The sequence below is a fragment of the Dendrobates tinctorius genome, unplaced genomic scaffold, assembly GCF_039654945.1.
Source record: "Dendrobates tinctorius isolate UK_male_01 unplaced genomic scaffold, ASM3965494v1 ptg000116l, whole genome shotgun sequence".
NCBI classification, from domain to species: Eukaryota; Metazoa; Chordata; class Amphibia; order Anura; family Dendrobatidae; genus Dendrobates; species Dendrobates tinctorius.
In genome coordinates, this window is record NW_027361784.1 from 26,337,304 (window position 1) to 26,361,487 (window position 24,184).

Below are 24,184 nucleotides of genomic sequence, written 5' to 3' on the forward strand. Positions count from 1 at the left end.
CTGTACTGTAATAACATGCAAAACACAAGCCGCGGAGACACCATCACATGTTTCTCAACGCAAGCAATGACCAGCCAGGTCTTTCCCCGGGAAGGAACAACCACGGGAAGGGCAGTCTCCAATGAAGGAAACCACCTATGCCAAAACATGGTATCCATCCACAGACAGCTGTTTTGGGGTATTGCCCCTCATTAGTGTGGAGTAGGAAACTGGCTAGTAGGAGCAATGCCTACTCCACACTGATGAGGGGCAATACCCTGAAACAGCTATCTGTGGATGTATACCATGTTTTGGCATAGGTGGTTTCCTTCATTGGAGACTGCCCTTCCCGTGGTTGTTCCTTCCCAGGGAAAGACCTGGCTAGTCATTGCTTGCGTTGAGAAACGTGATGGTGTCTCCGCGGCTTGTGTTTTGCATGTTTTTGTATATTTCCCATAAGGGATGGGGGCATTGCTCTAGAATCACTGCGTTGAGAAACGTGATGGTGTCTCCGCAGTGTTGGATGTTGATCTCCATGAGTTCATTCATCCTCATTTTTCCTGTACTGTAATAGCATCCACCTTTTATACCTCAATACAGCTGAAATGTCTCAAAGTGTGACTCCAAAAATCAATAACTAGGGATGTATGGCCCACAGTGCAGAATATTATTAGTGTTCCCCATTGTGGAATAATAGTGTCTCCTATTTTGGCCCCCATACAGTAATAATGTCCTTCAGTTGGCCCTATACAGAAGTAATGTTGCTCAATTGGCTTCCTACAGTAATTATGCCCTCCACTTGCTACCATACATTAGATTGTTCCTCAACCTGCCCACCATAGAGTAATGATGTCACCAATGTTGTAATAATGGCCCCTTTCTTTCATAATGTCCCCCATCCTGGAATGTCCCGTCCCCGTCTTGTAATAATGACCCCTTTCTTTCATAATGTCCCCCGTTCTTCCCACTACCTGTCCGGTAATAATGTCACTCGTCCTTGTGCTTTTCTTGAACACACTTAAAAAAAAATAAATAAAATGTCCCGTCTTATAGGACGAGCATCATCCTCTTCTTGCTTCATAGCTAGCACAGGAGGGTGGGGCAGCGCATGGCAGTAACGTCATGCAGGCCCGTGATGGGCACGTGAACGTCAACAGACGGACTATGATTGGCCAGTGGCTCGATGCTCCACAATACATTTTAACAGAATATGCATTCGAGGACAAACATCCAGCTGAAATAGGCGTCAGTGGGCCCCCATCCTCCACAGGCCTGGTCACACCCTCTGCTGCTATGATCATTACTCACATGGTCTTATATGTGGTCGCACAAATGAATGAGAAGAGGGCTGGATGTTTCCTGGAAAACAGAATGTTAAGTTGTTTGGAAAGTTTCTGTGTAGGGCAGAGTCATGTGAGTGTTTAGCTCTGTGGAGTGTTATTATGAATAAATAACTGGACATAAAAGGAAGGCTGCGAAAGGTCGTTTGTGAAGAATTAGAAATGTTATTAGTTTATTCAATATTTTTTTTATAAAAATTAACGTTTCATTTGTGTAAAATACATTTATCAGAGGGCATTTACATTTGGATGTGTTAGTGCACTTGTAATGGACAGAATACCTGAACAGATAATTACACAATTATTTTAACATATAAAGACTTAACGACCACCGATAACGCCTTTTAACGATTGCAGTTAAGGGTACTTATTCCTCAGCTATTCACAGTAGGTGAATGTGAATGGAGTGCGCGATATTTGACTGAAGCACAGAAATAGACCCCATTGAACTACACTAGACTATGTTAAAAGTTAACCTTTATTATTATTATATTAAAAGTTCGAACTGGTGCACCAACCAATTACCATCACCAAGTTAAAAAAAACATCTAGACAGAAAAGGACACAGGAGGTGCCTTGTCCTATTCTAAAGCTGCATGCACCCTACCTAACAGCGGAGGTTGGCACCCTAAAAGTTGTGCAAATGGCGCCCCCGCTCACCGTCGACTGTCCCTTCTATCCCTGTTTGTCCCTAAAAGGGAGGATAGAAAACTATAACCCAAAAAAGGCAAAAAGCAGGGGAATTAAGATGTGTGATATAGGTCAGGGTTATGATATAGCTGTCCCTGTACTAACCCTGCCTAACAGAGGAGGTCGGCATCCTTATATTTTCATAGCGAGATTGGCGCCCCCGCTCCTCAACGGCTCTCCCAAATTGACCCTAACTAGGAAATAGGACATAAAAAGTTATAAAAGGTGCCTGCGTGCTTGATCATAGAAGACCGTGAGAACAAATAATGCTGGAGCTCGTCCAGGGGAGTCCTATTGTGTTTCATGCTATATAATGGATTGTACAGATGTAAACACATACAATACTTGTGGTATGACAGAGAAAAACTCCCCTTTCTCTCTATACAACTCCCCAAACCGTAACTTTACTGCCATGATAAAGAAGCTCCCTTCACGGTACAAATGAATACATTGATAAGATCAACCAGTGCATGTGTACCCAAATTCAAATCAACAGTACATGTACAGGCTGATCACTCCTTGCATGCAGATAAGCAGCATCTGAATTCCATAGAAGCTGTCAGCGCTGCACTGACGGAGATCAACAAGTTTCCTAACTCTGGTGACCCAGATGTCGTCATAGCGACATCCGCTCACCATGGCAACGATCGGGACCCCGTGTCACGCTGCAGGGCCTCCAATCCAAAGGCCGAGGGGCTGTCAGCCCTGTGCCGGGTCCCGGAATGCTGCAATCTTGTTTGATCGCAGTATTTCAGGGATTAAAGTGTCGGGAACGGTCTATGACCTGCTCCTGGCACCTAGTGCCGGGTGTCAGCTGTGAGAATCAGTTGACACTCGGCCACGCACCCCCTGGGAGCGCGGCCGATCGTGATGACATAATGATCCGTCCATGGTCAAATTGGCCCAGGTCACAGGAACTGATTATTACGTCCAATGTCAGAAAGGGGTTAAGAAATTGCTGGCCCAACGTGAAACAAAATGAATTGTTACATCAGGAACCATGAGTTTCCTTTGATTTATCTGTGCGCCATCTATTGAATAAGTCCTGATGTATGTGTGTGTAGTGACCCGGTCCAAACTGGGTATGTTTCTTTAAGTAACCCTGGACCGTGAGTAGCTACTGTACACTGCAACTCATAAGTTATCCTTATTGTTCTATGGTTAAAATGAATCAAAAACTCATTAATCTCATGTTTCTCAGGTAGTTGTTTCAGTGTTCTATTAAGAGCACTTTTCATTTGGTGTGTTCCAGCACTATATGCTGGTAAAATGTGTAATTTCACATTGTGAAGTCTGACACAAGAATTGAGAGTCATCCTATTGGTCAGTGACCCTGTCACCAAGGCTCAATGGGAGGAACTACCTCCGGTCTGTGGAGACAAGACAGGGTTCTGGAAGGATCCCTGAGGAGTCTGGCTCAAGATGTGACCCAGAGCAGACCTGATGTGAGGTGTCTCTCGACACCCTCCAGGCTCATCCTCTTCATCTCAAGACTTACATCCAGGCCTAATGCCTTGGATCTTCCTCTGACTTCTACAGCCAAGATGGATGAAGACTTAACTTTTTTTTTCAACCTGGGTCTGTAGTCATATTAACCCTTTTGGCTTTTATGGAATAGCAATTGAGTTTTTCTATATATACCCTAAACTATTTATCTGCCTGGTATGGGGCCATTCCGTTCACTGTTATCCACCCCCACGCAGTGTCCACAGCCGATTGAATAACCACAGACAGGTCTCGGGGATAACAGCTGCTTTATTTCAGCAGAACGGGGAGAAATAACATGGAGTTATGGTAACAGTTCACGTGGGGAATCTACGGCCAATACAGTTCAGGATTGGATTCTGACACAGAATTGAAGTTCGGGAGCTTTAAGAACCTGTTTTAGTTAGAAGCAGTACTTGCAGGTAATTATAAGAGAGTTCAAAGTTTCTTGGTGGCATAAAGGCAGAAGAGGGAATATATGGCAATATGTACAGACCTGAAATCCCATATTCATTTTCTAAGCTGATCACGGTACATGCATAAATATACTTTAAGTAAATAACGGATAATTTGCGGTGAGGCGGGAGACCCTCGATTTCCTGAACATGCAGACCAATAGGTTCTTCTTTACACAATTAGTGCGACCTAATGCTGGAGAAGCACACCTTAAACCGGACAGCTGGGACCCAGGGTTAAAAAAAAAAAAAAAGTCTTCAGCCATCTTGCCTGGCTGTAAGTCTTGAGATGTAGAGAAAGATGAACCTCCAGGCTTGGAGCCTGGAGGGGGTCAAGAGACCCCTCACATGAGGTCTGCTCTGGGTCACATCTTGAACCAGACTCCTCAGGGAACTTTCCAGAACCCTTCCTTGTCTCCACACAGACCGGAGGTAGTTCCTCCCATTGAACCTTGATGACAGGGTCACCGACCAATAGGATAACTCTCAATTCTTGTGTCAGACTTCACAATGTGAGATTAATTTATAAATTACACATTTTACCAGCATATAGTGCCGGAACACACCAAATGAAAAGTGCACTTAATAGAACACTGAAACAATTACCTGAGAAATATATGAGATTAGTGAGTTTTTGATTCATTTAAACCATATAACAGTAAGGATAACTTATGAGTGAGTTACAGTGTACAGAAGCTACTCACGGTCCAGGGTTACTTAAAGGGACATACCCAGTCTGGACCAGGTCACTACACGTGTGTGCCCGTGTTACGGAACATCAACGCTCTGCATTAACTGCCATTGGCTAGGTGAAAGGCGCGCGTCAGGGAACACATGAGCTAACATTATGCTTATCCCATGACCGGATTCCAGCCTGTTTAAAGCCATAATTGGTATTTTAGTACACCAGACACCGCTGAGGAAGCGACATCTATGTAAGTGAGAATTACATTGGGGTAGCATGTTTGTGTAGCATTCCTGATGGTAAGAGCATTTTTGCCATATACTGTACCTAAGTTCCTTTATGTAAAGGTTCAGATATGCTTTATTCTCATAGTATTTTGATCACTTTATCAATTATTTAGGACTTTCTTTTACTTTGCGCATTTATATTACTTAGAGCTTAGAAGTAGAGATGAGCGAAAATGTTCGCCAATCTCAAATTCGGCATGGGCATGAACGTAGCACAATTGGATTCATGTTCACTTTCACAAGCAGTTTCACTGAAAGTCGGCAAGATTTGGTTACAGTTTGATAAATCATTGCGTTTCCACTAATGCTTTTGTTATTACTTTGGCTAGGATAAAGGTCTTGTATGATGAGCGGCGCAGAAACTGTCCACAACGTCATGAAACAAGTCTTCTGTGATTGGCTGCCAAAGTCACATGTCTCTGGCCATATAAAAAGTGGACATCTTGTTTTGCTGGCAAATTTGTTAGAGTGCAGAGAGGTTGCTCTTGCACTAGTGCTGCTGCAGAACGTGAACTTACAAATTAACTAGATAGGATCCTGTCCTGTGTGAAATCCATCTTTCAAGCATCAAACTAGATGCAAAAACTGTGTGGCCCCATTTGCTACTCCAAGTCATTTATGAAAAAACTGTTTCAGTGGCAAATCGATAGGCCTAATGTTAGGGTGCAGCTTGGAGGGCCAATTAGCTACTCCAAAGTTGTTTGGGATAAAACTGTTGCAGTGACAAATCAGAACTCCAGATTTCCACTTAAAAATTGTTAGGCCATATATTGCAGCGACTGTGGCAGCTGCGACAAGCCCTGGGGTATCATGTCCTTTTGCATAGCCTGGGCCAGCACAGTGAAGACATGGTGCAAATCCCAGTTTTGAAATGGCTACTAAGATAGCGCTGACGATGCCATCATCAGCATCACTATTTTGGTCATCTACATACTGGAGCACACTTTGAATAGTCTGCGTGAGAGGGTGGTTGTCCCAGAGGAAGAGGTGGAAGCAGAGGAGGATGCGGAAGGAATAACAATATCTTAAATTTTTGGACTGTCGTCACACAAGAGTATGCCGTGGGAGGGTGGCTTACAGTGATCAAAGGGAGCTCATGGTACCAGACAAACTGCTGGTAAGGGTGGAGGAGCCGAGAAACAGAGCTGATGGATGTGCAACTGTTAGGAGATGACTAGGATAATGATCCCGTCTCTGTTGTCCGTGGCTGGTGGGAGGGGACATAGGAAGCCAACCTTGAGTGTTATTTCGACACCAACACACCATAGATTTGGACATCATGGAAGTGCCCGACACTTAAGTGCCTTCTTGGTGCACTTAAACATGATGTCTGTATTCTTAGGGGTAGAAATAGTGCTGACTACCGATTTGCCACTTTGTTAGATTCACGGTTCAGGAGGAAATTTAGCCAGATGCTTCCCCCCTGTAGAAAGGGATGCAAACGTGCTGGAGTATCGAAAAATGGTTGTAGACAATCTTAAGGGTGGTTTTCTCCAAGACAGCAGTGAGGCACACAGCGTACATCCCAGTTCTAGACGTCCAACCCCAGGAACATCAAGGCGTTATCGCAAAAACATAAGCAGCAGTGTCAGTGGCATAAGCAATTGCTGTGAGTAATTTTTAAGACCAACCCCCGCACCAGCAGAACAGAGTACAAGTCTGACACGTGAACAACTGGAGAGGATGGTGGAAGATTATCTAGAATTCAATATCAATTTTATCAGAAGGGGGTTTGGATCCTTTTGCATTGCATTTTGGGCTTCAAAAATGGAAGAGTGGTCTGAGCTTGTCTGCCACACCTAGGAGGTTTTGTCATTCCCGACAGCCAGCGTTCTCTCAGAATGTGCCTTCAGCGCTGCTGGTGGTGTCCTGACGGATAAGCACATCTGACTGTCCCCTGAGAGTGTAGACCCACCTAACTTTCATCAAAATGAACATGTCATGGATCTCCAATGACTTTTGCAACCCAGTCGCAGACTGGGTGGACTTGATGATGGTGTCATTTTTAGTGTCATGCATTGATCTCACATCATTGCAGTCTATGCCACCTTTCTGTTTGCTTCTGTGCCTGCTGTTGTTGCTACTGCTGCTGATGTTAGAAACAATTTTTTGAAATCTGGAGACTCCAAGTTGGGTCTCCATTTGGTGGGCTGACTGGTGGAAGGTGTGTGAGAGGGCTATTATAATATTTCTACTCTCTGGAAATTTGTGTCACTTTAGTGGTGTGTGTCAATATTTTTTTGAATTGTGGAGACTGCAAGTTGGGCCTCCATCTAGTGGGTTGCTTGTGTAAGTAGGGCTCCCAAACGGACAGGCCTGCATTTATTTTCAGCCAACTACCTGTTACTTTCCTTACATTTTTCTACCAATATTAATGTATGAAGCTGAAGTTTGTGCTATCTGAATGGGGCTGGAAAAAAAAAGAAAAATTGGAGGTGTTGGATGAGGTTTCAGGGCTCTCAGCTAAGAAGGCTTACACCGCTCCCTTAACCACCAGGTCCTCATTGAAACCTCAATTCAAAGCTGTAAATGCTGGCCCAGACCCTGATACCTCATGCATGGCCCATGGCTTACTGCTGCTGTGCCATTTGCAAATTTCTACTGTGGGTCACTTGATGCCACTTTTCATGGTGTCTGCCCCTAATTTTAGCTGCTTTGGTAGCTTTTTGTTCCCCCTTAAGGTGTCCTGTGTACATTTGGTTTGACCTCCCAATAAATTTAATGGGGTTCGAGTACGTCCAAATGTTAGGCGAATCGAACTGAACCTTGAAATATTTGCTCATCTCTAATTCCTACTAGTGAATTTGATTTAGAGCATGCCCAGAAGGACTCAGGCAGTGTTGAAAGCCAAACGTGGATTTACAAAATACTTACAAAATAATAAAAATTAAAATTTTTAGATTTATAAGAACAAAACAGTAATAATGCAGTGACATGACAAGAATCTGCATAACTAATCATATGCTAAATAGTTATAAGTCAAATTTAAGTATGAGATAACCAAGATGATTGTCTATGAAATTATGGTAATCTCACGTTTGAAGCAGTAGTGGATGGTGAGATATGGAGCCTGAAAATCAAAAGTTGTTACCCTTTTGCTCTTCAGAGTAATTACCAAAATATTGAATCCACCCTCGAAGGGCATCTTCCCTTACAAGTAAGGTGTGATTGACTTTTTCAACCTAAAATTGGCTGGAATTGAGATTGGACGCCATGTTGCGTTTGACGAGCCCCCAATGTGCCCAAACAGTGGAAAACCCCCACAAGTAACCCCATTTTGGAAACTAGACCCCCTAAGGAACTTATCTATATGTGTGGTGAGCTCCTTGAACCCCCTAGGGCTTCACAGGAGTTTATAACGCCCGGGCGTGAAAATAAAAAATCATATTTTTTCCACAAACATGATCGTTTAGTCCCCAATTTTTATTCTCCCAAAGGTAGCAGGAGAAATTGGACCCCAAAAGTTGTTGTCCAATTTGTCCTGAGTATGCTGATACTCTATATGTGGGGGGGACCACTGTTTGGGCGCACGGCAGGGCTCGGAAGGGAAGCAGCGCTGGTTGACTTTTTCATCCTAAAATTGGCTGGAATTGAGATTGGTCGCCATATTGCATTTGACGAGCCCCCAATGTGCCCAAACAGTGGAAACCCCCCACAAGTGACCCCATTTTGGAAACTAGACCCCCTAAGGAACTTATCTAGATATGTGGTGAGAACTTTGAACCCCCAAGTGTTTCACTAAAGTTTATACTGCCCAGGCGTGAAAATAAAAAATCCTATTTTGTGCCCACAAAAATGATCGTTTAGTCCCCAATTTTTAATTTTCCCAAGCGTAACAGGAGAAATTGGACCCCAAAAGTTATTTTCCAATTTGTCCTGAGTATGCTGGTACCCCATATGTGGGGGGAAAACTACTGTTTGGGCACATGTCGGGGCTCAGAAGGGAAGAAGTGACGCTTTGGAATGCAGACTTTGATGGAATGGTCTGCGGGCGTCATGTTCCGTTTGCAGAGCCCCTGATGTGGTTAAACAGTAGAAACCCCCCACAAGTGACCCCATTTTGGAAACTAGACCCCCTAAGGAATTTATCTAGATATGTGGTGAGAACTTTGAACCCCCAAGTGTTTCACTAAAGTTTATACTGCCCAGGCGTGAAAATAATAAATCCTATTTTGTGCCCACAAAAATGATCGTTTAGTCCCCAATTTTTAATTTTCCCAAGCGTAACAGGAGAAATTGGACCCCAAAAGTTGTTTTCCAATTTGTCCTGAGTACGCTGGTACCCCATATGTGGGGTAAAACTACTGTTTGGGCACACGTCGGGGCTCAGAAGGGAAGAAGTGACGCTTTGGAATGCAGACTTTGATGGAATGGTCTGCGGGCGTCATGTTCCGTTTGCAGAGCACCTGATGTGGTTAAACAGTAGAAACCCCCCACAAGTGACCCCATTTTGGAAACTAGACCCCCTAAGGAACTTATCTAGATATGTGGTGAGAACTTTGAACCCCCAAGTGTTCCACTAAAGTTTATACTGCCCAGGCGTGAAAATAAAAAATCCTATTTTGTGCCCACAAAAATGATCATTTAGTCCCCAATTTTCAATTTTCCCAAGCGTAACAGGAGAAATTGGACCCCAAAAGTTGTTGTCCAATTTGTCCTGAGTACGCTGGTACCCCATATGTGGGAAAAAACTGTTTAGGCACACGTCAGGGTCGGAAGGGAGTGACGTTTTGAAATGCAGACATAGATGGAATGGTCTGCGGGCGTCATTTTCCATTTGCAGAGCCCCTGATGTGCCTAAACAGTAAAAAAAAAAAACCCACAAGTGACATTGATTTGGAAACTAGACCCCCAAGGAACTTATCTAGATGTGCCCCAACTAATCTAATGTTTCCGGTAAAGAAATTTAGTAGTGCATTGAGGTGTGGTACAATTTGAAGCAATCCTTCATACACAGGCCAGGTTTTTCAGGGCAGGTGTCGCATTGATAAATGGTGTCCTTGAGTATTCCGTTTTTGTAACACACTCGGCACCTTTTTTGCGATTTACCTCTTTTTCCAGTTTGTGGGACCTCCCCCGGGTCAATGCTGACCTGGTACAATACGAGCACCTTCAGTTCCGGAAGTTCTGGGGCCCGCTCCTTCCAGAGTGCCAAACATCAGGGCCTTAACCACTACCTCCTGGAACTGAAGGTACGGCGTATCGCTGGGGCATGCACATTGTGACAATAGGAATGCGTTGAGCATTGCCAATTGGACGATGTGCACGGCCAGCTTTTTGTACCACACCTTGGCCTTTCTCAAAGCATTGTACGGTTGGAGGAGTTGATTGGAGCGATCAACGCCCCCCATGTTTTTATTGTACCCCAGCACACATTCAGGTTTGCTGACCTGTGCAGAGGTACCCCGTACAGTGCTGACGGCGCTGCCATCACCGTGTATGGTGGTCAAGAGAACGACATCCCTCTTGTACTTGACCACCAGCATATGGTCGCTACATTGGGCCCTGCTCTCACCTTTTCGGAGCATCTGCCCAAGTAGCGTTTTCGGGAGGCCTCTCTGATTTTTGCGGACAGTACCGCAAGCTGCGGTACCTCGCGCAAAGAGGGCTTTGTAGAGTGGGACACTGGTATAAAAGTTATCAGTGTAGAGGTGATAACCTTTATCCAGCAGTGGGTGCACCAAATCCCACACAATTTTACCACTCACTCCCTCACTGTCCTTTCCTTCGTACACTCTAAACCTGTGGGTGTACCCTGAGGTAGTCTCACACAGCTTATAGAGTTTGATTCCGTACCTGGCCCTCTTACTGGGCAGGTATTGACGGAATCCGAGCCTGCCCTTAAAATGGACAAAGGACTCATCCACGCAGATGTTCCTTTGGGGCACGTACACTTCAGCAAACTTTTTGTTGAAGTGTTCGATGACCGGCCGAACTTTGAACAAACGGTCAAAGTTGGGGTCATCTTGTGCGCGACACTGTGCATTATCGTTATAATGCAGAAACTTGAGGATGGCCTGAAAACGCGCCCGGACCATGACCATTCGGAACACTGGAGTGTTGTATAAAATATCAACACTCCAATATTGCGAAATTTCAGGCTTCTTCAGGATACCCATGTGGAGGACCAGGCCCCAAAACTTCGTCATTTCAACTGCGCCACAGGAGACCAGTTAGTATAGGATGAACGCGGGTTTTGCTCCAAAAATTGCCGAGCATACAAATTAGTTTGCTCCACCATGTGGTTAACAAAATCCTCAGAGAAAAAGACTTTGAAAAAGTCAATTTCTGTGAGGCCGGTGGTGTCAAACTTGATTCCTGATTCTGCCACAAAATCAGGAATCAGTGGCTCGTAATTTTCGGGGGGCGAGGTCCACACAGGGTTTGCTGAATCAGCTGCGGGCATGGTGGGCGCTGCCTCATCTTCTGTCCTGGAGCGTCTGCGTGGCGGTTCCGCAGGACCCGAGGAGTAGGAGGAAGAGGAAGAGGATGAAGAATCCGAAAAATAAAGAAAAGTCGGATCGTCATCCTCGCTATCAGTGTCGGAGGCAAGGTAAGAATATGCCTCCATTGAAAAGCGCTGTTGGGAGGAACGTGATGGGCGGGACATTTTTTTGTGTAAATATGGTGCTTGGGTGTACTTTATAACTGTGTATGTGGTGGGGGGGCTAGTGATTGGTGCACACTATCCTGTAAGAAAAAGCTAAAAGGAAATTGAAAAAAAGTCTAAAACAGCAGGACCTAGATATGATAAGTGAACGGCGTCACTTACCAAAATTTAGTGGCTGCTGGATGTGTGCACAGGGGTGGCTCAAAGGGGGGGGGGGGTGAAAAAGAAAAATGGAAAACAGCTGGCACGAACTTTGATAAGTGAATTGCGTCACTTATCAAAATTCAGCGGCTGCTAAATGTGCACACGGAAACGGCACAAAGGGGGGTAAAAAGAGGGGGCTGTGGGATTGGGGTGGATGAATAGAGATCGGGCAGAGATCAACAGTTAGGGTTGTAGTTAGGTGGCACAAAAAGGGGAGAAAAAAATTTAAAACGGCAGGCAGGTGGCGCAAAAGGGGTGGAGGGGGTGGGGGATGGGGGGATTGGGGTGGATGAAGAGAGATTGGGCAGGGGTCAGTTAGGGTTGTAGTTAGGTGGCACAAGGGGGGGAGGAAAAAAAATGAAAAACGGGATGTGTGTGCGGAGGAAAAAAAGCGAGCACGAGTGTTGATCGGTGAACTGCGTCACCGATTAACGCTCGGCGGCTGCGACGGAGGTGGCGCAAAAGTGGGGTGGAGGGGGTAAAAATAGGGGGATGGGGGGATTGGGGTGGATGAAGAAAGATTGGGCAGGGGTCAGTTAGGGTTGTAGTTAGGTGGCACAAGGGGGGGAGAAAAAAATGAAAAACGGGATGTGTGTGCGGAGTAAAAAAAAGCGAGCACGAGTGTTGATCGGTGAACTGCGTCACCGATCAACGCTCGGCGGCTGCGCACGGAGGCGGCGCAAAAGGGAGGGTAAAAGGGGGGATGGGGGGATGAAGATAGGTGGGGTGAAGATAGATTGGGCAGGGGATCAGGGATCAATTAACACTTACAGTTGTAGTTTTCTTTCTTCTTCTTTCTTCTGCAGGGATTGTGATGCTACAAGCTGTGGCACCACAATACCCAGCACAGGAGCTCTTGCTGCGTCCGACCTCTCTGCAGGAATCCTCAGCTAGAGTGAGGACCCCTGCAGACAGGTCAGACACAGGTCAGGGGCAGGTCACAGAGCGGTCACATCGCTGCTGTGACCTGTCATTGGTGGGATCGAATGATTACATCGATCCCACCAATCCCTGCTCTGCCTGGTGACCATGGTAACTGCCTAGGATCGGAGCTCACAGCTCCGATTCCTAGGCAGGTCATGGCCAGGTCATCAGCAGGGCACAGAGCGGTCACAGCGTGACCGCAGCTGTGCCCTGTGGCTGGCGCGATCGCCGATCTAATCGATCGCGCCAACCACTTCCTGCAGGCCCTGCTGGGCCTGTCCTAGGCTCCGGCCTAGGATCGGTGCTATTACAGCACCGATCCGGGCCGGTACCGGCAGGGCACAGCGGCGATATTGCGCAGCTGTGCGCTGCGATTGGCGCGATCGATTAGATCGGCGATCGCGCCAATCTGGGGGCTTTTCTCCGGTGCCTGGCGTTGCAAGGCACCGGTCCTAGGATCGAGTACATCGGTACTCGATCCTAGCCTAGGATCCTGTTGTTTCAGCCAATCTGATTGGCTGAAACAAAGAGAAGCGCTGTGATTGGCTGTTCTGAATTGAACAGCCAATCACAGCTCAGAGAGGGGCGGGCCAGGGCGGAGACTGCCCGGGATGCTGAGGCCATCTATCCTAAGGTAAGATGGCGTCGGTATTTTTATGCAATCACCGCGACTTAAGTTGCAATGTCGCATTAAAGGGCATGACGTAATATTCCGTCCATGGTAATTAGGTCCATGGTCACATGGACGGAATATTACGTCCATTGTAGGTAAGGGGTTAAAGAAGCTTCTTTTATTTGCCATGGTTCCCTCTTGTCCCCAAAGTGGACCTCCTAACTGAGTAGGTAACTGGTCTGTACTTTTGTTGGAATATGTTTGGTGCAACAACACCAATGCTGTCTATGAGTGTTTAGTTGCTAGATTTGTATGCTGTTCATAAAGTTAGAACAAAAAAAAAACTCCCAGAGGCTCACACAAGGAGAGCATGTGACTGTATTTCCTGTTTTTCCTGTGTCTGTGTATGAGAGAAGCAGCCTGCTGCAGATGATGCACAGATAGAGACACACAAATGATTTATTCCTGATCTATTAAGCTTATCATATATTGTTCCTGTTTGTTCCTGAATAAAGAAGTTCTATTGTCACACTCTTGGAGAGTATCCTGAATAATCCGCTGCCAACAACTTTCCTCCAGAAACACATTGACAAATAGAAAAAAAAAACACTTATGGGCAGAGACTAAAGGGACATTTGTATTTATATCAATGTACCAGTTATTAATTTGTTTTTAAAGGGGTTGCCCACTAATAGGATAACTTATTCTCAATATGAATGTTTGAACCGTTAAAATGAAAACACTTATACTAACCTCTGGTGCCAGCGGTGTTGGAACTTGCGTTCCCAGGGTTAACATGAGGTCCTTACGTCACAAGAACCCTGTGCCCTATCAATGCCGGGTTTACTGTCCCTACCTTCAAATGAATAAGTGATCAAAAGGTAGATAAAGCTGTGGCCGCTCTCTCACCTCACGTGAGCCTTGGAAACGCGAGTGCCAACACCGCTGGTATGTCGCCGGCACCGAATGTGAGTATAAGTGTTTTTATTGTAACAGGGCAAACATTCAGCTTAGGAAGGTCTTGTCCTAATAGTGGACAGCCCCTTTAATGTGCACTATCCCTATTTAGAGCTGGCTCGGGAACCAAGCCCACTTCACGTAGCGTGGCTGCCAATTGTGTTACATGCGACGGTAACTGACAGTATGGCATCAATTTACTTAAATACAGCCATCAAACATGACAGCAGCATTTTACTGCCTTCAGCATGGTGGTTGCTACTTTTGACGCTTTTAACGGCTATTAACGCATTACATTATGCGATTGTGGGGTGCCAATCGGTTGTCATTTCAGAGGGCCCACATGTGTTGCATCTGAGATCAAAGCCACGACTTGATAGGAGATCATCAGTTTCACAATACATTGTGACACTATGGTACTGCAGTGTATTGCCCAAGCAATCAAAATATCAGGAGGTTTTAGACTAATTTTAAAATGTAAAAAGCATAAAACAATATTTTTAAAAACATTTTGAATAAAATATAACATTTTAAATTCCCTTTCTTTTCCCCAAATGTATTGAATTAAATCTGATATTACTGTGTGCATACTTGCCTAAACAAAAAAAATCTATTTATTTATATAATACAGTGAATGCTGAAACAAAAAATACTGAAATTAAAACTCCAGAATTAGCTTTTGTCAGTCGCCACAATTCCCACAAAATATGCCATAAAGTGATCAATATGTCATATCTACCTCATAATGTTAGCAATAAAAAATTTTAAACATGCAAAATCAAGTCCTCATACAGGTCCATCTATGGAAAAATGGTGACACAAACCTCTCTTTTTTTTTTTTTAACAAAGTTCTGCATTTTTTTTTAGCTACTAAAACAATATGTAAACTATAACTTTGCTATCGTCATAATCATATTGACACAGAGAATCATGTTGACAGATCATTTTTATGGCAAAATAAATTCAGTAAAAATAAAAAATCAAATCTCAATGGCAGAATTTCTTTTATTCACCCTTTCACTGCACTTTGACTCTGTTTCTCATTTTTCAGTAGATTATATGGTAAATAAAATGGTGTCATTCCAAACCACAACTTATATCACAAAAATACAAGCCCTCATATGACTATGTGGATGGAAAGATAAAAAAGGGATGGCTCTTGGAAGAAGTGGGGGTAAAAATAAGAGCACAAAAATTTAAAATCGCCTGGTCCTTGAGAGGTTAATTTTTGGGGGGAGATTGATATATTCAAAACTATATAATACATTTTTTTCGTCCCTTGATATTGTATTTTCTGCTGTATGATGACCTAGATTATTTGCAACTGATATTCAAACGGCCAGAAGCAAAGGTTAAACATAACTAAACTATTATCTGTCAGTGGTAGCACAATAGTTGCCATGTCACCCGGACCTCAATAAACCTTTTAAAACCTTTCATTACCTTAGTTTTGTAGTCATGTGTGCTGCTGATGATTATTAGCTATCATTTTTTGTAATTCTTATTATTTTAAAACATAAAAAATTTAAAAGACGGCAGGATTTATTACTTATAAGCACATCTACCTCTTTCAAAGACAAGTCCAGCAACACCTTAACATGGCCGGTCTGTTCATCGTTAACTGAGAAATCAGCCTTTAAATTGCTATGCAAATGACGTTCCGGAGCCATTTGTACTGTAGCTATGACGCCTTTTTCACTCCAGCTGTTTTTGATGGGTCCTTTGCATGAAGGCACACAACACAGAGGCCGTCAGTTAAGCAGGAGGAGGTGAAATGGGTGGGGAATAGAGCTGGAGTGGCAGAGGGTTCAAACTTAACAGAGCTCCGCAGCCTCTTTTGTACATCAACTCAAATGCGGATTTTTCAGTAATAGTGGAACAGACTGGCCATGTAAAGGTGTTGCTGGAATTGTCTGTGCTACATATGCATATACACTATATCACATTTTTCATGGGACAACACTGAAGGTATGACACTTTGATACAATGCAAAGTAGTCAGTCTACAGCTTGTACAGTATAACTGTGTAAATTTGGTGTGCACTCTTAAGTAAGGCAACAAACAGCCATTAATGTCTAAACCGCTGGCAACAAAAGTGAGTACACCCCTAAGTCAACACGGCCAAATGTACTCTGATGCTCTGAGGCAGTGTGATCTCCTCTCTTTGGAAACTGGACCACAGGACAGTATTCCAAAATTATAATGACCCCAAACAAACCTCCGAGGCGACCACCGACTTGCTAAAGAAGCTGAGGGTAAAGTTTCTGGGCTGGTCAAGCGTGTCTGCAGACCTAAACCTTATTGGACATCTGTGGGGCATCCTCAAATGGAAGGTGGAGGAACACAAGGTCTTCTACATCCAACAGATTCATGATGTCGTCATGGAGAAATAGAAAAGGATTTCAGGGGCAACCTGTGAAGCTCTAGTGAGCTCCAAATATTGACACTTTGGGCACAATTTAGCAATTCTTCCCATCCCCTCCAAAAAATGTAATGAAATATTGGATTGAACTCAGACACATCATACAGGTGGTAAAACACTTGATTTTTTTTTATTAATGACAAATACCAACTCAACAGAAAGTAGCCAGAATATACAAATAATGAGCTATCTGTAGCATCGTGGTGCCTTCAAATAGATATAATTTTATCTGTAATAATAAAAGTTTGGCTTTAAGTACATAAGAGTCAATTCTGAGTGACTAAACTGGCATCACTGATGCTATAATAAACAACGTGTCCCAGCTCATAACACCATCATGGGACGTGGCATGATGTGCTCAGTGCACCGTAGGCTAGGGATAATGCTGATGTCCACCATTAGTCACCAGCGGTGAGGTCTCCCGATCTCAGCAGAGAATGGCGCTTGGTTCATGTCAGAGATGCTGAGAATGACGTCAACTCTAAGGGAATCTTCAGGTCAGGATAATCATCTCTGGTGAAGCATAAAACCCGTAGACAAAAAAATGACACTATAGATAAGCATAAAAAGTGGGAACATAGATGTGCAGCACAAATGATAAGAGAAACGGAGTGAAGCTAAGGGTCTCAGTGAGACCATGAGGTTGCATAGTTTGGGGACCAGACATCTGATTGCTTTCTTCCCACTATGCAATGAGGCGGTGCCAGCATCATATAAGTTATTTTCTCTTCATACACATCTCCATACACATCATTTCAGTCAAACATAAAGATGACAACAATACACATTATATAGTGGCTTATAGGGAAAATGCATTGAAAACTATTATCTCCCAGACAGATATAAGGCAAAGGATTAGAGATGAGCGAACCTTTCAAGGTTTGGTTCGGTTTGGCGAAACGTCCCGATAAACAATAACACTAAAACAATAAGAAAGCCCATTCTTTATATCTTTATAGATCAGGAACGGGACGTGTACTAGATGTCCTCCATGAAAAACAGCCATGTCTATAACACCAAACAGTAGATAGGTTCAGAATGACTGCTTTAGATGGCACAGCATAGTCAAACTGGCGGGAAAAAAGTATACTATTTCAGCAAATTCCCCTCATGTTAATCATCTAAGGGTGTGGTGAGTATTAACTTTCTTATTTTATTTTTTTTTTTGTATTCCAATTTATTAATGGGTGATGAAGAAATAAAAAGTGAATTGGCAGAAGGTGGCAAGGGTAAAATAAAAAAAAAATCCAGTTATTCTAAGGATGTATGGTAGCGACAGAAACATTCCCTAATGCAGAGGCCAGGTTTATCAGGACATATGTCACACTGGTAAATGATTTCCCTTCTAAGGCCAGAGTCACACTACAGCGAGATACGGCCGAGTCTCGCAGGTTAAAACCAAGCTCTGGCACCGGCACTCCGGAGCGGAGCGTGCAGCTCCATGTATTGCTGTGCGGCTGCACGCTCCGCTCCAGAGTGCCGGCACCAGAGCTTGGTTTTAACCTGCGAGACTCGGCTGTATCTCGCTGTGTGTGATCCCGGCCTAACTCCATCTTTGTAACACCCCCTGCATCTCTTTTGGGGTCGGCCTTTTTTGGCTGTCTGTGGAACTTGTGAGGGAAGATGCTGACCGGGTATTTCTCTGCTGGCCTCACTAGATAATTCTGCCTCCACCCTCACTTGGTCTCCAAATATCAAATGTTTTTTCCTGGAACTCAAGGTGAGATCCTTGGTTCCCAGTTTTTTGGTACAGTACAAACAATTGTATAGGGCCATTAGGATTAGGTGTATAGCAAGTTTTTTATACCATATGCGAGACTTGCGAACAGCGCTGTAGGGCTGCAGCATCTGGTCCGCAAGGTCCACGCCACCCATAAATTTATTGTAGTCCTGTATACAGACAGGCTTCTGGACAGTAGAACTTGCGCCGCGTACAGTAGTACTTGAGCCCGTTGCGCCGCGTAGGGACTTGGCTGTCTCTCTCAGCATGAATTGATGACAACATGAGGACATCTTTTTTATCTCGAAATTTGACAAGCTGCATGTCCTCATTACAGAGCAACTTAATTTCGCCTGTATTTAATTTTTGGGTGACAAGAGTCTTGGGCAACGCACTTTGGTTCTGGCGTATGGTTCTACAGGCCACTTTTTTTTTGGCAGACAGGCACCTGTACACTTATATAATAATTATCTACATGCAAGTTGTGCCCCTTATCTAAAAGGGGATGGACCAGGTCCCACACAATTTTCCCAGCTATATTTAGGGGAAAGAGGCATTCAGGAGGAAAAATCTGGGAGTCTTTCCCCTCATACACCTGGAATTTATGTATGTAGCCAGAGTTGCTTTCACACAACTTACCATATATATTTTCAGTCCGAATTGGGACCTTTTATTCGGCAAGTACCGCTTGAAATGCAGCCTGCCCTTGAAAAAGACCAAGGACTAGTCTACACAGGAATTTTTTTTCTGGGGTAAATGTCTGGGACAAATTATTGTTAAAATAATTTATTAGGGGCCCGCCTTTGTAAAGTCGGTCATAGCTGGGGTCATTGGAAGGGGGGCAATTTGCGTGTTCTGCAAAATGTAAAAATCGCAGAATGCTCTCAAATCGTCACTGGGCCATTACCTCTCTGAACATAGGGGTGTCGTACAGGACATCAGTTGACCACTATGATCTGAGAGTGGGCGAGGCCGACATCAGCAACAACTGCTCGGCCATTTCTCTGGCGCTGTCTGTATCTGAACAGATCAGGCGTAAGCCTCATCTGCAGAATACAATCATGCAGCCTTCTAAATCTCTTTCTCATATATGTATATACAGAGGAGATGGGAGGATGGACAGGGAGACTGGGGTGACACTGGGAGTGGGATAAAAATTGATTCTAGATTTCACACAAGTTTCTGACAGCAGCAGCTCAGGCACTGTCTATGCTGAGCTTCTCCTCTGATCGGGCAGAAAGTGCTGATATTTCAGCATCTCCTGCGCTGTCATGCTGTGATTGGACAGTCATATTGCCCAATTACAGCGATCTGGGTGCAGGGACCGACAGCATGACTCCCTGCACCTCTTCCCATGCCTCTCAGCTGTCATACACAGCTGTCGGCACTGAACTACAGTATCACTGTGCGTTTGCAAGTTTCAGTGACACTTTACATGCATGACGGACACAGTCCTACCTGGTGCGGAAACTGACACCCTGGCCATGATGGACTGTGTCCGTCATTAGACGTTAAGGGGTGCTGCTCTCTCAGATTGACAGCTGCATTTAACAGTTTAACAACAGCAGACAAAGCTCCGCTCCTCTCGATTGTTCGAGGCAGATGATGGCTGAATCACACAAGTAGACAACATTGATTGTAATAATCTTCCAGAGCGTGTCCACATTGCACATTACCTTTCTGAATCCTGCTCATATAGGTACTATTCACATGGTCAGGTTTTAAATACATCAAGTTAGGGAGAGCTCTGATGGATATACCTTGACGTTTGGTAGAGAGGCTTAGTACAATTTTTTTGAAAAAACATATAAACTAAATACCCTGTTTTGTTGTTACAACAGAGTATTTTTGCAAGTTTGTTGTACTGTGTTTCATTGATTGTAATAAGTTTATCAACAGCCATCGTTTTGCAGAACAAAAATCCCAAACTAGAAAGAATTAATATTTTCATTTTTATTGGTATTTATATCTAACTCAGAAAAATTAGAAAAAAAAACAATTGAAGTTCAAATGTCCAGCACTTGTAGAGATTCTCCAGGTCTTGGAAACTGCATCTGATCATGTTCTCAGCGCAGGTCGGTGCAGGTATTCACCTTTTTCTTCCAAGATGTGTCATGCCTGTGTAGAAGCGATAAGTCGCCTTTCTCATTAACCTGAAAACAATTGAAAGATGTTTTTAAAAAACTTGACAAAATATACTGGTTATCAAAAGAAACAAACTCAGAGAAGGCAACTTCACCATTATATTTCTGGTCATCAGCTGAACTTGAAATAGATGTGAAATATTGCATTATATATTGTCTACAAAGAAGGCCAATTTGGAAACTGAAAATAGGATGTTGCCAATAATAGTGTAATGTTAGAAAAATGCGACATGAACCATACGGCTATGGTGAGAGCACTCACAATAGATCTATACGGCGTGCAATGTCTGAGGGACTCATCTCGCCCGTCAGTGTGTTGGCGATTCTTCCGCAGCAGTAGGCTGATAACTTTCATCATTTCTTTCCTTTCTCAACCAGAATTTAAAAAATTGTGCAGCAAGAAAAAATAATAATTAGAACAAATAAATACAATAATAAAAACTATATTGCATTTCTTCTATTACGCCTTGCTTACACTATCATGTCCTCACTGTTGCACTTCTTGAAAACAAGAATGATTGTTACTTACGATTATTTATTATTGACATGAAGAACATATATAAATGGAGGAAATCCACAGAAATATTTACCTGGGAAACACACGTTAGAAGCTTTGTGTCCATCAGAAGAGGTGGATTCTGAATGTTTGCTGTTGGCTGCTTGTGATGAAGACGTAAACTAATTGTCTCCCTACAGGGTGAAAAAAAAAGGCAAAATATATAGAAGTATTTAAACTTTAAATGATAAAACTCAATAAAAGACTAAATTAGAGACTCAAGATTCTCAATATTTTAAAAATCACTTTTATTATTGATTGCTGACAATAATGGAAGTTTCGTTCTTACCTCCATCACAGGTAGATGAGATGACAATATTTAGATAAATCTCACTGTTCAACTAATGAACCTGAAAATATAAAGAAAATAATTACATCCAACAAAGCTTAAACTCATAGATGGTTTTCCAGAGCATTGTAGATAATTGCTGGGAATTGTCATTCCATAGCCAGCAAGTTATGGGAAATGTATCCAGGGTTTATCTGGTAACCTATGAGGACGGATTCTGGATCTTTGCTGCTAATTGCTGGTGATGAACACAGATATCCATTGTCTCGCTACTCAGGGTCAAAATATATAAAAGTGTCTTGACATTACATTTTAAAGAAACCAAATTATAGACTAAATATTCTGAAGAATAGTTACATGTTTAGCTGATGGGTAGTTGACGCATTCGTCCTCCGCACTGGCGGAATTTACTTTTATTGTCAGGTATTTGTCGAAATCGCCCAATTCTGCAAAGATAAGAGGGATATTGGTTACTGGACTGGAATGAACGTTCATTAATACCATGGATTATAATAAAAAGAACAAATTGAAATCAATATATTAAGAACTGGCCCAGCACAGAAAAAATAACATGTAGTATCCTAAACCCTACAGCCCCCCAGACGTCAGTCCGCTCTGATAGTAGTAAAGTATGAAAGCATTCTACCAACAGAACCGCACGGACGTCTCTCCGCAGTGATTGTGTGTCCGGAGATGAGTAATAAAATCCACTTACTTTTTATCATCACACAGGTCGCATTTGTAGTTGTAGTTGATGGTATATTTGTGATATTCTGTCACTTTTGGCAGCTCGGGATGGATAAGATTTACCCTTCTTGTGAAAGCTTGCCATAACGGGCGATGGTTGTCTCTTTGTTCACCGGCGATTATCCAACAGGCGGCATGGCATATCTCGTGCGCAAGTGTGGATTGTACTCGCTCTAAAACAAAAGTTTATACAGTTATGAGAAAATCTGAGTACACCCTGATTGAACTATTTGGTTTTATAGAGCAGGTCAAAATACAAACTACATCCTGAGATGAACAACACGTGACAAGTCAACCGTGCCATTATTTACCGAATACTACTTCAAAATGCAGAAGCAGAGAGTGAAAAATAAGTACACCCCATGAATCAATTGCTTTTAGAATCATCTTTAGCAGAAATAACTTGAAGTTGCATTGACGGTGTACTTAATCACACACCTTTTTTGCCTCCAAACTGCCATTTTTAGATCTCTCCACAGGTGTTCTATGGGATTCAGGTCTGGACTCATTGCTGGCCACCTTAGAAGTCTCCAGTGCTTTCTCTCAAACCATTTACTAGTGCTTTTTGAAGTGTGTTTTGGGTCATTGTCCTGCTGGAAGACCCATGACCTCTGAGGGAGACCAGGCTTTCTCACACTGGGCCCTACATTATGCTGCAAAATTTGTTGGTAGTCTTCTGACTTCATAATGCCATGCACACGGTCAAGCAGTCCAGTGCCAGAGGCAGCAAAGCAACCCCAAAACATCAGGGAACCTCCGCCATGTTTGACTGTAGGGACAGTGTTCTTTTCTTTGAATGCCTCATTTTTTTTCTCCTGTAAACTCTATGTTGATGCCTTTGCCCAAAAAGCTCTACTTTTGTCTCATCTGACCAGAGAACATTCTTCCAAAACGTTTTAGGCTTTTTCAGGTAAGTTTTGGCAAACTCCAGCCTGGCTTTTTTATGTCTTGGGGTAAGAAGTGGGGTCTTCCTGGGTCTCCTACCATACAGTCCCTTTTCATTAAGACGCCGACGGATAGTTAGGGTTGACACTGTTGTACCCTCGGACTGCAGGGCAGCTTGAACTTGTTTGGATGTTAGTCGAGGTTCTTTATCCAACATCTGCACAATCTTGCGTTGAAATCTCTTGTCAATTTTTCTTTTCCGTCCACATCTAGGGAGGTTAGCCACAGTGCCATGGGCTTTAAACTTCTTGATGACACTGCGCACGGTAGATACAGGAACATTCAGGTCTTTGGAGATGGACTTGTAGCCTTGAGATTGCTCATGCTTCCTCACAATTTGGTTTCTCAAGTCCTCAGACAGTTCTTTGGCCTTCTTTCTTTTCTCCATGCTCAATGTGGTACACACAAGGACACAGGACAGAGGTTGAGTCAACTTTAATCCATGTCAACTGGCTGCAAGTGTGATTTAGTTATTGCCAACACCTGTTAGGTGCCACAGGTAAGTTACAGGTGCTGTTAATTACACAAATTAGAGAAGCATCACATGATTTTTCGAACAGTGCCAATACTTTTGTCCACCCTCTTTTTTATGTTTGGTGTGGAATTATATCCAATTTGGCTTTAGGACAATTCTTTTTGTGTTTTTTCATTTAAGACAAATTAAATGAAGATAATAATACCAAAGAATTTGTGTTTGCAATCATTTTCAGGAAGAAACGGAGTATTATCTGACAGAATTGCAGGGGTGTCAATACTTTTGGCCACAACTGTACGTGTGCATTTTTGTGTGTATAAGGCTACTTTCACACTTGCTTTTTTTGCGCTGCGTTTTTGTGCATAAATGTGCATGGTTTTTTTTTCCTGTACTTAACATGGGTGCACATTGTCATGCGTTTGTATGCGCATGTTTTTTTTGTAGTGTGCGCCCGAGCGCACAAAATGCTTCCTGTTGCGTTTTTTGTGCGTCCAACCTGTCTCAAAAAAAGGCATGTGCACGCAATGTGCACGAAATTCACCCAAAACCCATTAAAGTCTATGGTAGCGCTGACGTGCGAATGGTGATGCGCACGTCAGCGCAAAAAAAGCATGAGTTTTTTTGCAAAAAACAAGAAAACGCATTAAAAAACGCATG

General features: G+C 43.3%; 1 long non-coding RNA gene across 2 annotated transcripts; it reads right to left on the bottom strand.

Moving 5' to 3' along the window:
- Positions 1 to 20,309: 20,309 nt before the first annotated feature.
- Positions 20,310 to 22,341, bottom strand: LOC141101290 (uncharacterized). 2 transcript variants are annotated; one of them, XR_012234928.1, is made up of 6 exons: positions 22,076 to 22,341; positions 21,718 to 21,806; positions 21,361 to 21,421; positions 21,106 to 21,205; positions 20,778 to 20,880; positions 20,310 to 20,524 (listed from the first exon to the last, which is right to left on the bottom strand). It is a non-coding gene; the product is annotated as an uncharacterized lncRNA (long non-coding RNA). The 2 variants fall into 2 exon arrangements; XR_012234927.1 differs by lacking the exon at positions 20,310 to 20,524 and having other exon boundaries at positions 20,688 to 20,880.
- Positions 22,342 to 24,184: the final 1,843 nt, after the last annotated feature.